A 15,822-nucleotide genomic window follows, 5' to 3' on the forward strand; every position below is an offset into this window, starting at 1 on the left:
GGTCCTAATCCCATTGTGTGTAACTGTTAACTTACTGTATGACCTTGACAAACTGACTCTACTCCACCCCAATCCAAATTAAGGAGGTGGATCCGTTAGGCCCCTTCTGATTTTAAAATTCTGTGGTTCTAGCCTATGGATTATGACATGAACACCATAAAAAGTGCTTGCTAGAGGGGATTGGATTTTTAGAATTTGGGCTACTTAAACATCTTTAATTGACCTACCTTTGAGCCAGTTATAAAGAGAATGTAAACCACAGCAGCCAAGGCCCGTCTGTGATTTACTTGTTTTTGGTCCTGGTCAGCTGCTTCTGTGTTTATTTCAGGTCCCCAAGCACATTCTGTCATTCCCAGAGATAGTCTGTCCATGTGCTTCCTTGACTCCCCAACACTAATGGGGTCTGAGAGACTCTGGGCAAAAGAACCAGGGATCACATCTGCCACAGGCCATGAGATGACCTTGAACACCTTCCTAAACTGCAAGGAGGCGTGGACCCTGTGGGACCCTGCCTGACTGCCCCTCCAGACTGAAGTGCCTATGCCCTCAGCTGCCTTGAAGGTTGGCTGCTGACAGTTCTCCAGCTCAGACCTTCTCAGGACAGAGTTTTTGGATGAAGAGAGCAGCTTTTCCCAAAGCCACCACACTTCTAGGGCATCCTATATCTAAGGATTGCAGATTCTGTGGGGAGGCTGGTTAAGGATCCCACTGCCCCAGTGGGGTCCAACCCTGAGGGGCCATGTCTGTGCCTAAGCATCCTGGGTGTGCCGAGTGGTGCAGCTTCTCCCATGGCCCATAGATGTCGCTCCTGAGCACTCTTTCTCAAGAGTCCCCTTCTTGGGGCGTCTGGGTGGCTCAGTGAGTCAAGCCTCTGCCTCAGCTCAGGTCATGATCCCAGGGTGCTGGGATTGAGCCCCATCGGGCTCTCTGCTCAGCAGGGAGCCCGCCTCCCCCCACCCCCGCCTGCCTCTTGGCCTACTTGTGATCTCTGTCTGTCAAATAAATAAATAAAATCTTAAAAAAAAAAAAAAAAAAAAAAAAAAGAGTCCCCTTCTGGGGATCCAGACCTGACACAAAGACTTATCCACCTGAGGTGGAACTGGGGCTCTGCTTAGTTCAGTGCTGGGTCTAGAGGTAAATTTCATCTTTAGCAAAATAGAAGTAATAACTACTCCAGAGCATTCTTTATTGTAAGGAAATGAGGACATGAGTCCAGAGCACATAGGAAATGATTAGCAGCAATAATTTAACGTTTACTGAGCAATTACGTGCCATGGCATGTACTTTACCACACAAAAACTCCATGAGAAAGATATTATCCCTATTTTACAAATAAGAAAACCGAGGTGCAGAAAACTTAAGTAACTTCTTCAACGTCACACAGCTCATAAAAGTCAAGAATTCAAAACCAGGCAGCAGGACTGCAGAACCAGTGTTCTTAGCTAAACCCTTGCTGCCTCCCATTGCTAAGCAAAAAAAAAAAAAAATTTTTAATTTTTTCTTAATATATAATGTATTGTTAGCCGCAGGGGTGCAGTTCTGTGAATCACCAGGTTTACACACTTCACAGCACTCTCCATAGCACATACCTTCCCTAATGTCCATAACCCAATCTCCCCTGCTCCCGCAGCCCTCAGTTTGTTTTGAGAGACTAAGAGTCTCTTATGGTTTGTCTCCCTCCCGATCCCATCTTCTAAACAAAAAATCTTAATGTATTTGCATGACGATAAATAAAAGCCCAAACATATCCCCTGATTCCAGAAGGACCTTTAGCAAGGCAATTGTAAAAGAAAAATTTTACAAAGAATTTTTGTACTCCTCTCATTTATATTTTTGTGTTACTACAGATTATGTATTACTATAGATTCTTTGTGTTACTATGGATTAGGCTTATTTTTGCTTCAGAACAACCCTTTCTTATTAGGGGAGTGAATGAAACAGTTGGAGGGTGGGGCACCCACCCTCGGATGTAACAGTAGTTGATCCATTAGACCATCTATTTTTGTTGTTTCTATTTTAAGGAAACATGAGCTGAATTTCTGTATTAATGATAATGTACTAAGTGTAAGGTTATAGTCAATAAAACAATGACGTGTTTCATTATTAGATAGTAATTTTGCATCCTAATAGGGTTTAGATTATATCATATTACCTAGGCTTTTAAATATCTCCCTCCCTGGGTCATTGGGAAGTACACGGCACTCTGGCAAAGGTCCCTGCTGTCCACTCCTGACCCCTCAGTTATAGTCAATTTTTGTGTTCACTTCAGACTAGCAGTTATTATCCAATGGAAGGCCTTTGTTTCACATTTCACTTCTAACCTGAGCAGACTTATGCCATAATTTTTATCTTAGGGGATAATGTGTTAACAATGCTTGTTTGGACCCCTGTTATACCTTTCAGGTCAGGGAAGTCTGTTTTACTCTGTAAGGCACAATCTGTTAAAGTTTTTATGATTTGCAAACAAAGTGGTTTTTCACCTTCTGCTATTAGATAAGTAAGGTATAAGAGAGCTCCTTCTACACCAAATAAATTAAACATCTAAATAATTTACAGCTCCAGGTATGTTTGCCAGACTAGCATAACTGAATAAAGTCAACAGATTAAATGTTCCCTTGGCAATCCGTAAGGGTATGAGATATAGCACCTGGGCCTCTCCGTTGGGTCTCGTTATTAAATCACAAGCAAAAGCTCAGAATCCCAGGGTCCCAGGTGGCAGGTAGGAGCTGACTTTGGAGGATGGAGTCATAGCAGTCGTTACCCATGACTTAGGAAGCGAGAAACTCTTAACACGATTGAGATAGAGAGAGAAAGAGAAGGAGAGAGGGAGGGGGGAGGAAGAGAGCGAGACAGAGAAAGGGGTTTGGGGGAGAGACTATATTTTCAATGACGGAAGATTCTAGTTCTTTAATTATGTCACTAAACTGGAAATTCATCAACATTAACTGTGTATTTGTGCAATCTCCGAGCAAAAGTTAAAAAGGGGGAATATTTTGTGTGTGGAACTACTATCACTGTCAAGTTCAGACCAACAACTTGCTAGAAAAATAGACAATATTTTTCTCTTTCTAATTTCATAGAAAGGCTTTGACCAGCACCTGCTTTTGCCTAGAGAAGGAAGGTTTGGTCAGCAGAGCTGGTGGCAGCAAGAGAAACATCGGAGCACAGGATCCAAGAAGTTATGTGCAATATCCAGTCTTCCCAGTCTCATTCTTGGGAAGATTTCACATGCGAGAAACCAGTCATCTCGTCTTTAACAAATGGGATTTTTCAACCCAAAACGTGGTTTTAAATTTGCACATTTACTGATAGGATAATCCGTGGGAAGATGGTGTGAAGAGAAGCAAGTATACGTTTCGCCAGAGGAAACCCCATCTCTGGATCATGTTCATTGCGGACAGCAGACAAACAGGGTCCCGTTCAAAAACAATAAATACCTCTCTCCGCTCTAAAGGCCTCGTGGAAATGTAAGTGCTGTAAGGAAAATATGAAAGGCAGCACTCTGCTTCTATTTCTTCACTCTTGTTGGCACAGCTTCTCTGGAGATGAATGGGAGAGCAGAGAGGAAAAACAACCATTCCAGGTGTATTGTATACTGCTGTCTTTAGTAATTACTAGACTTCCGGTTCTATGATGAGCCCCTTTGGGGTGGTGTAAGAATTGGAAGGAGAGGGGACAAGGATGGGTGTGTGCATGTGTGATGATTTCGTGTGCTTGACCTACAAAGTACCTGAATTTAAGGTAAAACCATTAAATTGGGTTCGTGGCTCTAGTCTCATGGGGCACAGTAACCTTTTCATTTTCATTTAAGAAGAAAGGGTGGACGAGAAGCTTCCCATGCCTGGTTTGTAAATACGACCTTGAAAATGTCCACAGACGTATTGTTGTCTTGTTGAGTCTGCAGCCAGGAAGACAGAAATCACTGCAGGAAAGCAGGTGTGAACGTCCCCCTACTTCAGAGACAGCGCTCTTTGAAGCTGCAAAATCAAGGACGCTGGTACCTTCAAGGAAACAAGGTTATAATTATCAAAACCCCCAACTGGCCAGTGACCTTCCATTCCTTAGGCCACCCTACTCCCTTGGCTGGCACCAGCCCAGGTCCTCACAGACTCAGCTCTGTGTCCCAGACCGCTCAGACCGAGGAGCAACCCCCTCACACACCCTTTGAAAGCATTCGTAATCTCTTTCTCCTGCAGTGCTCTTGCTGACATAAATCCGCCAGCCCCTTGGGGGTGTGGGGGGCGGGAAGCTCTGAACCCCCCACGAGGGAGGCCCATTCAGGCCACGTGGAGTCTGAATGGCTTAGCGGTAGGATTTATGCTTCCCCTCACCTGTGCCGTCTGTCTGTGGCCCCTACCCCAGTCTGGTTTTGAAGGTTTGAACATGACCCCCCCAGCTTTTTGCCAAGCTTGCCATCATCCCCTCAGTCACAGGGGCAGCCGTCTCAAGGCCATTGGAAGCTAATAACAGGGACTCTCAACTCCTTTGTTATATTTGAAATGTTGAAAGCAGAAGCCTAATAAAATGAGTTCAGAAAAACAAAACCAGCAATAAATTATCGTTTGAAAAGAGTGGCTACAGAACTCATCTACTTCTGAATACCAAGGGGCTATTTCTCAGCTACAGCGATAACCCAGCATTTGGACTCCCTCCCCTGTGCAAAAGCCTTGGCTGTGTTCTCTTAGCATAGATTCTTCTCAGCTTCTATAAGCCAAGTGTCCAGAATCAAGAGTTACACAACACTCCCCACCCAACTCCTTCACACTGTACACACACACACTCACTCACTTGCTCCCTACCCAGCCTTGGTCCTAAGGGGGCCACTGAACTGTATTATTTCTTTTTGACCACAAAGAATTTATCCTTCATCATCATCCATCAGCACTCACTGCAATTTTACATTTTATTTATTTTAAGATAAGAGTAAAAGTCTACTTCCTTGACCTCATAAAGACTCTTATGGTAAACTGATTTATTTAATGAAAAAACACCAGAAGCATTATTCCCTGTAAAAGCAGAAGCAAATTAGAGATGCCTTTATCACTGTTGTTTTTACTCCATGTTTTGGAATTTTTAGACCAGTCGTTACTTCTCAGGACACATTTAGCAACGTACGGAACCAATTTTGGTTGTCTTAACTTTGACAACTGGAGTGCAGTTGGCCTGTGGTGGGTAGAGACCAAAAACACTGCTAAATATTCTACAATGCACAGAATAGCCCCCACAACAAAGATTCTTCCAGGCCCAAATGTCAGTAGGGCCTAAAGTAAGGAGGAACTTTGCTCTATACAATGCAGTATGTGAAACATAAGTAAGAGAAATAAAGCTTAGAAAATAACTGATGTTTTATTGTCATTAACTGCAAAGAATATGTATCATCTAGAAAAGCAACCCCCCAAATTAAATAAACATTATTAAAGTTCATAAAATAGTAAATAATGTAGCTGGATAAGATGTTTTCAATTATGTAAGAGACTTAAGAGTCTTTAAATTTTCCTACAGGTTTGGTTATCTATTCTACAAAAACTTCCTGAGAACAAAAGGATTCATTTTATAAAAGAACACTTAGGAGATAAAAGATGACTTTTACATTTTAAAACTATGGAAAAAAATTAAGAATTTTAATAACCGAGTCTATAACACTAATACAATATTATAGGAAACCCAAGTGGACATATCTTCCCCAACTATAAGCTGGACTTAGGGCTTTTTTAAAAAGTTTGTTAAAGCATGAAAAAGTTGTTCAGGGGTAATAAATACACACACACACACACACACACACACACACACACACACTATCTCTCTAGCAGATCAAAACTTTGTCACTATTTTGTAATGAAGGTAGTATTTAGATGCATTATTGGAAATCAAACTAGTCTATCACAATAGGTCATTATGATCCGGTAGATGAAGCTTCTTAAGGGAAGGGCCCATATCTTATTCATCTTCCTATCTCCATAACTGACACCTCCCAAGAACCCAATGTTTGTGAATGAATGAAATAAAGAGAAACACTAACAGTAAGAGATGGTTTTTGAACTCACTAGTCAGAAGTTAACATAGAGCCACAACAATTGTAATTCAACATCTAAGAACCCACATCTGAAAGGATGAATGAATAGTCAAGATTTTAATAGGAGGTCTTGCCTCATGTTGCAACCATAAAATGTAGAGGCTAAAAATTGAGTGAACAGGAATCAACCAGTGATATTTTACTAAGAACAGTAAACTGAGTTTTTAAATGTTGAACACCTGAAAGAGTCTATAAATACCTATATGCACATAACCTAAATGTATCAGTGGTTTCCTTGATCTTTCATTCATTTTCATGACAAGCCTTCAAAACTTGAGGGGAAGGGAGGGAGGAAAGAAACAAAGGAAGGCCAGGTGGAAAATCACAATCAGGAAATAATCAAAAGCTTTCATCTTACCCCTTCCATCCAATCTCACAGGCTCACCCGAAAACCTTCCATTCTGAATTTCTTTTATTATGTCATGAATGTTTAATAGCATTAATTCCACAATTTCAAGGGATTGAAAACCCTACAATCCATTTTAATATAAGGTCTTTCAAAAATCCCATATTGGGACAGATTCGTGATCTGAGAAGCCTCAGACAAGTTCACCAGGGAACATATTCCAGTATGTTCTCTTGGTCTGTTTGATATAAATTTCAAAGCTTAGGGACAAGAAAAATCATAGTTACTCTTCATTGAGCACTTGTTATGTGCCAGACATCTTTTTTTTTTTTTTTTAAGATTTTATTTATTTATTTGACAGATCACAAGCAGGCAGGGAGGCAAGCAGAGAGAGGAGGAAGCAGGCTCTCCGCAGAGCAGAGAGCCCGATGCAGAGCACGACCCCAGGACGCCGGGATCATGACCTGAGCTGAAGGCAGAGGCTTTAACCCACTGAGTCACCTAGGCGCCCCTATGTGCCAGACATCTTACTAGAGAATTGTTCATATATTTTCTCGGCCAACCATGAAAAGAGAGCCTTCCAGATGAGGAGACAGATGTAATGGAGGTAATACAAGAGGGCCACCCATAAACAGGCAGAGCCAGCCACACCTACCAACCCCCAAAAGTAAGACTCCTACATACCATATTGCAGGTGTCTCCAGGATATCATATTTCTCTCCATAACCCACACTTCATGGATTTGGTCATAAAATCTCCAGATCAGCAAGCATTGCTGAGACAGGGAACATAAAGTTGGTGCACAAAACAGTCCTGGACTAGAAGGACATGCTGTCTTCTTGAAGATACATGATAAGGAGCAGGTGGTGATTAATACCAACTGTAAAGAGTTCCAAAGGAAAGTTAAAGCACATGTCCGAATGGATGATATTGCCAATAAACATGTGGATGACCAAAAGGCAGAAAGAGAAAATACCAGATGGCATTGGTAAGGAAAGTCTCATCGAGGACCCTCAACCTACCAAAGATTCGATAGGACAGTCGCAGGATTTGGACAGATAAAGGAAGAAGTAGAGATTGTTCAAGTCAGTTTCTCTCCACCGGGGCTACTAGACCAACAGTGGCCAGGGGCTATTTAGGAGCAAAGCATGACCAAGAGACAGCACCCAGGGTGAGACTGAAACCAGAAGCCAGGAAGGCCACCCCTGAGGTGTCCATATGGAGGCACTGCGCCAAAGGCAGGAAGCAGGAACAGGGCAAAAGGTAGGAACTAGAGAGTTCAGTCCAAAGTCAGAGAATTGGGGAGGAAGGGAGAAATGAAATCTGGAGAGCCTTCCCAAGCTTCTTCATCCCAAAGGCAGACACCCCTAATGAGACACGGAGCCCCAGCTCAGAGCGGGGAGCATGCTGCGAAGGAGTTGAGGAAGGCTGTGCAAGAATGAATGTGTGAGTAGAGTCTAGGGTCTAAGAAGGGACCAGCCAGTCTAAAACATAGGGTGCATCTGTGGAGAGTAGTATCAATTGGATAGGCCAGATGAGGCCAGATGAGAGACTAGAGGACCATGGGCAACAGCCAGCTTATCAAGACACAAAAGCAGGTCTAGAGTCCAATGAAAAAGTATCCATTCCATGATGAGTCTGACAGTTTGAGATGAGTTAAGTCCTTTTTTAATATTCCATCACCTTCCAAATTTGGAATCTTGGCTCTGACCCTTACCAGCTGTATGGCCTTGGGAAAATTACTTAACCTCTATGTGCTTCAATGTTCTCATCTTTAAAATGACCATAATTATTGTATATACCTTGTAGGAGTGCTGTGAGGATCCAACCTGTTCATATATGTCACTTGCCCTGCACAGAGCCTGGCATGTGCAAATGTAATGTGAGGGTTCGCAGTCTATGATTCCTTCCCCATTTCACCACTGTATAGGTTAAGGACTCACAATTGTGGGGGAGGTGGGCAGGAAGATGAAGAGAGGGAGGGTATCTCACAGCCAGTCCTTCTCTGAATCATCCTGAATTATAAATGCATCCTTTGGAAACTGTCCAGCTCCTGAACATCTTGCCTGTGTCCAGAGCAGCACAGAGAAAGCCGTCAAGTTTGCTGTAGAGACTGCATATTTCTAGCAGCTTTGGATCCCAGTATCCCTGCCTGGCCTCTTGCCCCGTCAGCAGTGTGCTGGGCTGATGTCTAAGTGAGGAAGTCCCCTTCTGAAGTTCTCACAATTCTAATCCCTAGCTCCAAGCCTCCAACACGCTTTCCATGTGATGCGCATGACGTCAGCATTATTTGCCCATCTAGATCAGGTCTGTGTTTCATTCCATGTAATAAATGTTGCTGGAGCAGCTGTGTAGCCCACATTCGAGTGGGGAGACAGATGATAAACCAGATAAGGAAGTAAAATGTAAAGTGTTTTAGACAGCAAGAAGCATTAAGGAGAAAAAAATAAAACAGGCAGAGTGCAATTTTCGAAATGGTGGTCAGGGAAGGTGTCACTGAGAAGGTGACCACTGAGCAAAGACAGGTGTGTCACATAGGTGTGTATGTGAGCAGAGGATCTTCCTGGTAGAGGGAAGGACAAGAGGAGAGGCTTTGAGGCAGGCGTGTGCCTGCCATGGTGTTGGAGTAACAGCCAGGAGCCCAGTGTGGCAGAAGTGGGATGAGTAGGGAGAGCCAGAGGAGGAGCAGGAAGGTCATGGGACAGGAGCACTTGGCCTCAGAAGCCCCAGTAAGGATTCTGGCGAAGGCTGGCAACAGGAGAAGGAAAGGGGTGGCAGTGAGAGTAGTTAAAAAGTGTCAGATTGGCTTGAATATATTTAGAAGGTATACCCAATAGGATTTCCTGGTAGACTGGACAGGGGTGAGAGAAAAGCAAAGCAAAGCAAAACAAACAAACAAACAAAAAACCAGGAGACAAGAGGGACATCAGTGACTTTGTCTCCAGTAAGTGAGAATGGATTTGCCTCTGAGATGCGGATGTTCGAGATGTCTGGTTCAACATCCAGGAGTGAAGCAATCTGGGCTGCAGGTAAAAATCAATCTCAAAAATAGGTCTCAAAGCCCATACTCTAACTAATATCTTACAAACTTGGAATTTGGGGATTTGTACCTATTTTGTATGGGAATGGGAATAACAGCTTTCCAGAAGTAACAAGAATGAAAAAACTAATTAGACAATCTCAAAACTTAGTTTAAGTTATGACTTTCAAACCCTTGATCTTCCCAAGCTTTCTCTGATTATCGAGGCCCTTCTCCCACCCTAACTGTTCCCCACTGTCACCTAAAACAAAACTTATCTATGCCCAAGTTGGTTCTGGCATGATAATAGTTGGGCTATCATTCCCATTCACAATGGGAATGAATATACCTTTTCACAACAAACTTTACATAAACAGTGGTTCTCTGCTTGTTAACACTCCTGGAGGACTATCATGAATTCAGGCACCCCTTCCACTCTTCCGTTCCTTAGGCTACTGTCTGTCTAGACCTCTTGGCCATTTCAGAATTTTTCTATTTTGACAAGGGAGGAAGATTGCAGGTCAACCTAATCATTCAAACAACCATGCAATGCATCAGGAAATTCATCAGTGTCCATCTCACTTGAGTTTTCTTATCTAGGCTATAGATTAGAGGAACTGTGAATTTTTTATTAAGATATAATGTATTATTTGCTTCAGGGGTACAGGTCTGTGAATCATCAGGCTTACACAATTCACAACATTCACCATAGCACATACCCTCCCCAATGTCCATAACCCAGCCACCTTATTTAGTTTGTCTCCCTTCCCAGTCCCATCTTCTTTCATTTTTTTCCTTCCCTAGTCCCCAAATCCCCCACCTGCCTCTCAAATTCCTCATGTCAGAGAGATCACATGATAATTGTCTTTCTCTGATGGACTTATTTCTCTCAGCATAATACCCTCTAGTTCCATCCACGTTGTTATAAATGGCAAGATTTCATTTCTTTTGATGGCTGCATAGTATTCCATTGTGTGTGTGTATATACATACATATATGTATATATATATATATGTATGTATATATACCACATCTTCTTTATCCATTCATCTGTTGATGGACATCTAGGTTCTTTCCATAATTCGGCTATTGTGGACCTTGCTGCTATAAACATTCCGGTGCATGTGCCCCTTTGGATCACTACATTTGTATCTTTAGGATAAATACACAGGAATGCGATTGCTGTGTCATAGGGTAGCTCTATTTTCTACATTTTGAAGAACATCTATACTGTTTTCCAGAGTAGCTGCACCAGCTTGCATTCCCACCAACAGTGTAGGAGGGTTCCCCTTCCTCCACATCCTTGCCAACATCTGTCATTTCCTGACTGGTTAATTTTAGCCATTCTGACTGCTGTGAGTTGAAATCTCACTGTGCTTTTGATTTGTATTTCCCTGATGCTGAGTGATGTTGAGCATTTTTTTATGTGTCTGTTAGCCACTTGGATGTTTTTTTTTGCAAAAATGTCTGTTTACATCCTCTGCCCATTTCTTGATTGGATTTTTTGTTCTTTGGATGTTGAGTTTGATAGGTTCTTTATAGATTTTGGATACTAGCCCTTTATCTGATATGCCATTTGCAAATATCTTCTCCCATTCTGTCGGTTGTCTTTTGGTTTTGTTGACTATTTGCTGTGCAAAAGCTTTTGATCTTGATGAAGCTACCATAGTTCATTTTTGCCCTTGCTTCCATTGCCTTTGGTGTTGTTTCTAGGAAGAAGTTGCTGTGGCTGAGGTTGAAGAGGATGCTGCCTGTGTTCTCAAGGATTTTGATGGATTCCATCTCACATTGAGGTCTTTCATCCATTTGGAGTCTATTTGTGTGTGTGGTGTAAGGAAATGTCCCAGTTTCATTCTTGTGCATGTGGCTGTCCAATTTTCCCAACACCATTTGTTGAAGAGACTGTCTTTTTTCCACTGGACATTCCTTCCTGCTTTGTCAAAGATTAGTTGACCGTAGAGTTGAGGGTCCATTTCTGGACTCTCTATTCTGTTCAATTGATCTATGTGTTTGTTTTTGTGCCAGTACCATAATGTCTTGAAGATGACAGCTTTGTAATAGAGCTTGAAGTCTGGCATTGTGATGCTGCCAACTTTGTTTTTCTTTTTCAATATTCCTCTGGCTATTCAGGGTCTTTTCTGGTTCCGTATAAACTTTGGGATTATTTGTTCCATTTCTTTGAGAAAAGTTGATGGTATTTTGTTAAGGATTGCTTTAAATGTGTAGATTGCTTTAGGTAGCATAGACATTTTCACAATATTTGTTCTTCTAATCCATGAGCATGGAACATTTTTCCATTTCTTTGTGTCTTCCTCAATTTCTTTCATGAGTACTTTATAGTTTTCTGAGTATAGATTCTTTGCCTCTTTGGTTAGGTTTATTCCTAGGTATCTTATGGTTTGGGGTGCAATTATAAATGGGATTGACTCCTTAATTTCTCTTTCTTCTGTCTTGTTGTTGGTGTAAGAAATGCAACTGACTTCTGTGCATTGGTTTTATATCCTGACACTTTACTGAATCCCTGCATGAGTTCTAGCAGTTTTGGAGTGGAGTCTTTTGGGTTTTCCACATAAAGTATCATATCATCTGCAAAGAGTGAGAGTTTGACTTCTTTGCCGATTTAGATACCAGACTTCTTTTTGTTGTCTGATTGCTGAGGCTAGGACTTCTAGTACTATGTTGAACAGCAGTGGAGATAATGGACAGCCCTGCCACGTTCCTGACCTTGGGGGAAACACTCTCAGTATCCCATTGAGAATGATATTTTCAGTGGGTTCTTCATAGATGACTTTGATGACATTGAGGTATGTACCCTCTATCCCTACACTGTGAAGAGTTTTGATCAAGAAAGGATGCTGTATGTTGTCAAATGCTTACCCAGCATCTATTGAGAGTTTCATATGGTTCTCGTTCTTTCTTTTATTAATATATTGTACACATTGATTGATTTGCTGATGTTGAACCAAACTTACATCCCAGGAATAAATCCCACTTGGTCGTGGTGAATAATCATTTTAATGTACTGTTGGATCCTATTGGCTAGTATTTTGGTGAGAAGTTTTGCATCCATGTTCACCAAGGATATTGGTCTGTAGTTCTTTTTGATGGGGTCTTTGTCTGGTTTGGGGATCAGGGTAATGCTGGTCTTATAATGTGAGTTTGGAAGTTTTCCTTCCATTTCTATTTTTTGGAACATTTCAGGAGAATAGGTATTAATTCTTCTTTAAATGTTTGGTAGAATTACCCCGGGAAGCTGTCTGGCCCTGGGCTTTTGTTTGTTGGGAGATTTTTGATAAATGCCTCAATCTCCTTACTGGTTATGGGTCTGTTGAGGTTCTCTTTTTCTTCCTGGTTCAGTTTGGGTAATTTATACATCTCTTGGAATGCATCCATTTCTTCCAGATTGTCAAATTTGCTGGCGTATGGTTGCTCATAATATGTTCTTATAATTGTTTGTATTTCTTTGGTGTTAGTTGTGATCTCTTCTCTTTCATTCATGATTTTATTTATTTGGGTCCTTTCTCTTTTCTTTTTGATAAGTCTGGCCAGGGGTTTATCAATCTTATTAATTCTTTCAAAGAACCAGCTCCTATTTCGTTGATTTGTTCTACTGTTCTTTTGGTTTCTATTTTCATTGATTTCTGCTCTGATCTTTATTGTTTCTCTTCTTCTGCTGGGTTTGGGCTTTCTTTGTTGTTCTTTCTCCAGCTCCTTTAGGTGTAGTGTTAGGTTGTGTACTTGAGACCTTTCTTGTTTCTTGAGAAAGGCTTGTAATTGCCATATACTTTCCTCTCTGGACCACCTTTGCTGTGTCCCAAACATTTTGAACAGTTGTGTTTTCATTTTCATTTGTTTCCATAAATTTTTAAAAATTCTTTAATTTCCTCGTTGACCCACTCATTCCTTAGTAGGATGCTCTTTAGTCTCCATGTATTTGAGTTCGTTCCAACTTTCCTCTTGTGGTTGAGTTCTAGTTTCAAAGCTTTGTGGTCTGAAAATATGCAGGGAATGATCCCAGTCTTTTGGTACCAGTTAATACCTGAATTGTGACCCAGGATGTGATCTACTCTGGAGAATGTTCCATGTGCACTAAAGAAGAATATGTATTCTGTTGCTTTGGGATGGAATGTTCTGAATATATCTGTGATGCCCATCTCGTCCAGTGTGCCATTTAAGGGCTTAATTACCTTATTGATTGTTTGCTTAGATAATCTGCCCATTTCGGTGAGGGGGGGTGTTAAAGTCCCCTACTATTATTGTATTATTATTGATTTGTTTCTTTGATTTTGTTCTTAAATGGTTTATATAATTGGCTGCTCCCATGTTAGGGACATAGATACTTAAAATTGTTAGATCTTCTTGTTGGACAAACCCTTTAAGTATGATACAGTGTTCTTCCTCATCTCTTTGGCTTAAAATCTAATTTATATGATATAAGGATTGCCAACCCAGCTTTCTTTTGATGTTCATTAGCATGGTAAATTATTTTCTACCCCCTCACTTTAAATCTGGAGGTGTCTTTGGGTCTAAAATGAGTTTCCTGCAGACAGCATATCAATGAGTCTTGGTTTTTTTTTAATCTATTCTGGTACTCTGTGTCTTTTGATGGGGCATTTAACTCATTTACATTCAAGGTAACTATTGAAAGATATGAATTAGTGTCATTGTATTGCACTGCAAGGTGACTGTTACTGCATATTGCTTCTGTTCCTTTCTGTTCTGTTACTTTTAGGATCTCTCTTTGCTTAGAGGACCCCTCTCAACATTTCCTGTAGGGCTGCTTTGGTATTTGCAAATTATTTTAGTTTTTGTTTGTCCTGGAAGCTTTTTATCTCTCTTTCTATTTTCAATGACAGCCTAGCTGGATTATAGTACTCTCCGCTGCCTATTTTTTCTCATTTAGTGATCTGAATGTATCATGCCAGTCCTTTGTGGCCTGCCAGGTCTCTGTGGATAGGTGTGCTGCCAATCTAATATTTCTACCATTGTTTGTTACAGACCTCTTGTCCCAAACTGTTTGGGGATGTTCTCTTTGTCACTGAGACTTGTAAGTGTTACTACTACATGACAGGGTGTAGACCTATTTTTATTGATTTTGAGGGGGATTCTCTGTGCCTTTGGGATTTCGATGCTTGTTCCCTTAGCCAAATTAGGGAAATTCTCTGCTATAATTTGCTCCAATATACCTTCTGCCACCCTCTCTCTTTCTTCTTCTGGGTTCCCAATTATTCTAATATTGTTTCATCTTATGATATCACTTATCTCTCGAATTCTCCCCTTATGGTCCAGTAGTTATTTGTCTCTCTTTTTCTCAGCTTCTTTATTCTCTGACATTTGGTCTTCTATATCACTAATTCTTTCTTCTGTCTCATTTATCCTAGCAGTAAGAGCTCCCATTTTTTATTGCACTACATTAATAGCTTTTTAAATTTCAACTTGATTAGATTTTAGTTCTTTACTTATCCAGAAAGGGATTTTATTTATCCATAAAGGGATTCTCTAGTATCTTCCATGCCCTTTTTGAGCCAGCTAGTACCTTGATAGTCATCATTCTGAACTCTAGTTCTGACATACTTTTTTTTAAGATTTTAGTTATTTATTTGAGAGAGAGAGATCACAAGTAGGCAGAGAGGAAGGCAGAGAGAGGAGGAGGAAGCAGGCTCCCTGCTGAGCAGAGAGCCCGATGCAGAGCTGGATCCCAAGACCTTGGGATCATGACCCGAGCCGAAGGCAGCAACTTAACCAACTGAGCCACCCAGGTACCTTGTAGTTCTGACATCTTACTAATGTCTGTAATGTACCAAGGCATCAGTACTGCCTCTTATTTATTTATTTATTTATTTATTTTTGAGGTGAGCTTCTCCACTTTGTCATTTATCCAGATAAGAATAGATGAATGAGAGAACACAATACTAAAAGGGTAGCAACAACCCCAGAAAAATATACACTAACCAAATCAGAAGAGACTCCAAACCAGGGGGAGAAGAAAGGAGGGCGGGGGAATATGTGTGTGTGTGTGTGTGTGTGTGTGTGTGTGTGTGTGTTAGACTGGTGAATGGAACAGGGCCACACACTTGATTTTGGGTGTATATTGGTCTATTAAAGGAAATTGTTCCCCAAAATTTTAAAGAAAGATAATACACACACACACACACACAAGTTAAAATGAGGGATGGAATATGACCATAAAGATGAAAATTTAAAAAGGAATTGATAAGACACGAAGTTGGTTGGAAAAAAAAAAAAGAGGAAAAAATGTGATTAGTCTGGAGAATAGAACAAAGCTATGCGCTAGATTTAGGGTATATTTTGATCTGTTAGAAGAAACTGTATCCTAAAATTTTTTTTTCCAAAATTTTAAAGAAAGAAAAACCTATATAAACC

At 40.9% G+C, this 15,822-nt stretch overlaps 1 long non-coding RNA gene across 6 annotated transcripts in view; it reads left to right on the forward strand.

The window, feature by feature from the left end:
• LOC131810982 (uncharacterized) overlaps nt 1–15,822 on the forward strand; it is a 109,183-nt gene that overhangs the window by 50,302 nt on the left and 43,059 nt on the right. For 3 of the 6 annotated variants that reach the window (XR_009345779.1, XR_009345778.1, XR_009345780.1), the window contains one exon: nt 3,081–3,467. The exons of the other annotated variants lie outside the window; for them this stretch is intronic. This is a non-coding gene — a long non-coding RNA (uncharacterized LOC131810982). The remainder of the gene's footprint in view (nt 1–3,080; nt 3,468–15,822) is intronic. 6 annotated transcript variants of the gene reach the window in all.

Source organism: Mustela lutreola, chromosome 1, assembly GCF_030435805.1.
Source record: "Mustela lutreola isolate mMusLut2 chromosome 1, mMusLut2.pri, whole genome shotgun sequence".
In the NCBI taxonomy this organism is placed as follows: domain Eukaryota; kingdom Metazoa; phylum Chordata; class Mammalia; order Carnivora; family Mustelidae; genus Mustela; species Mustela lutreola.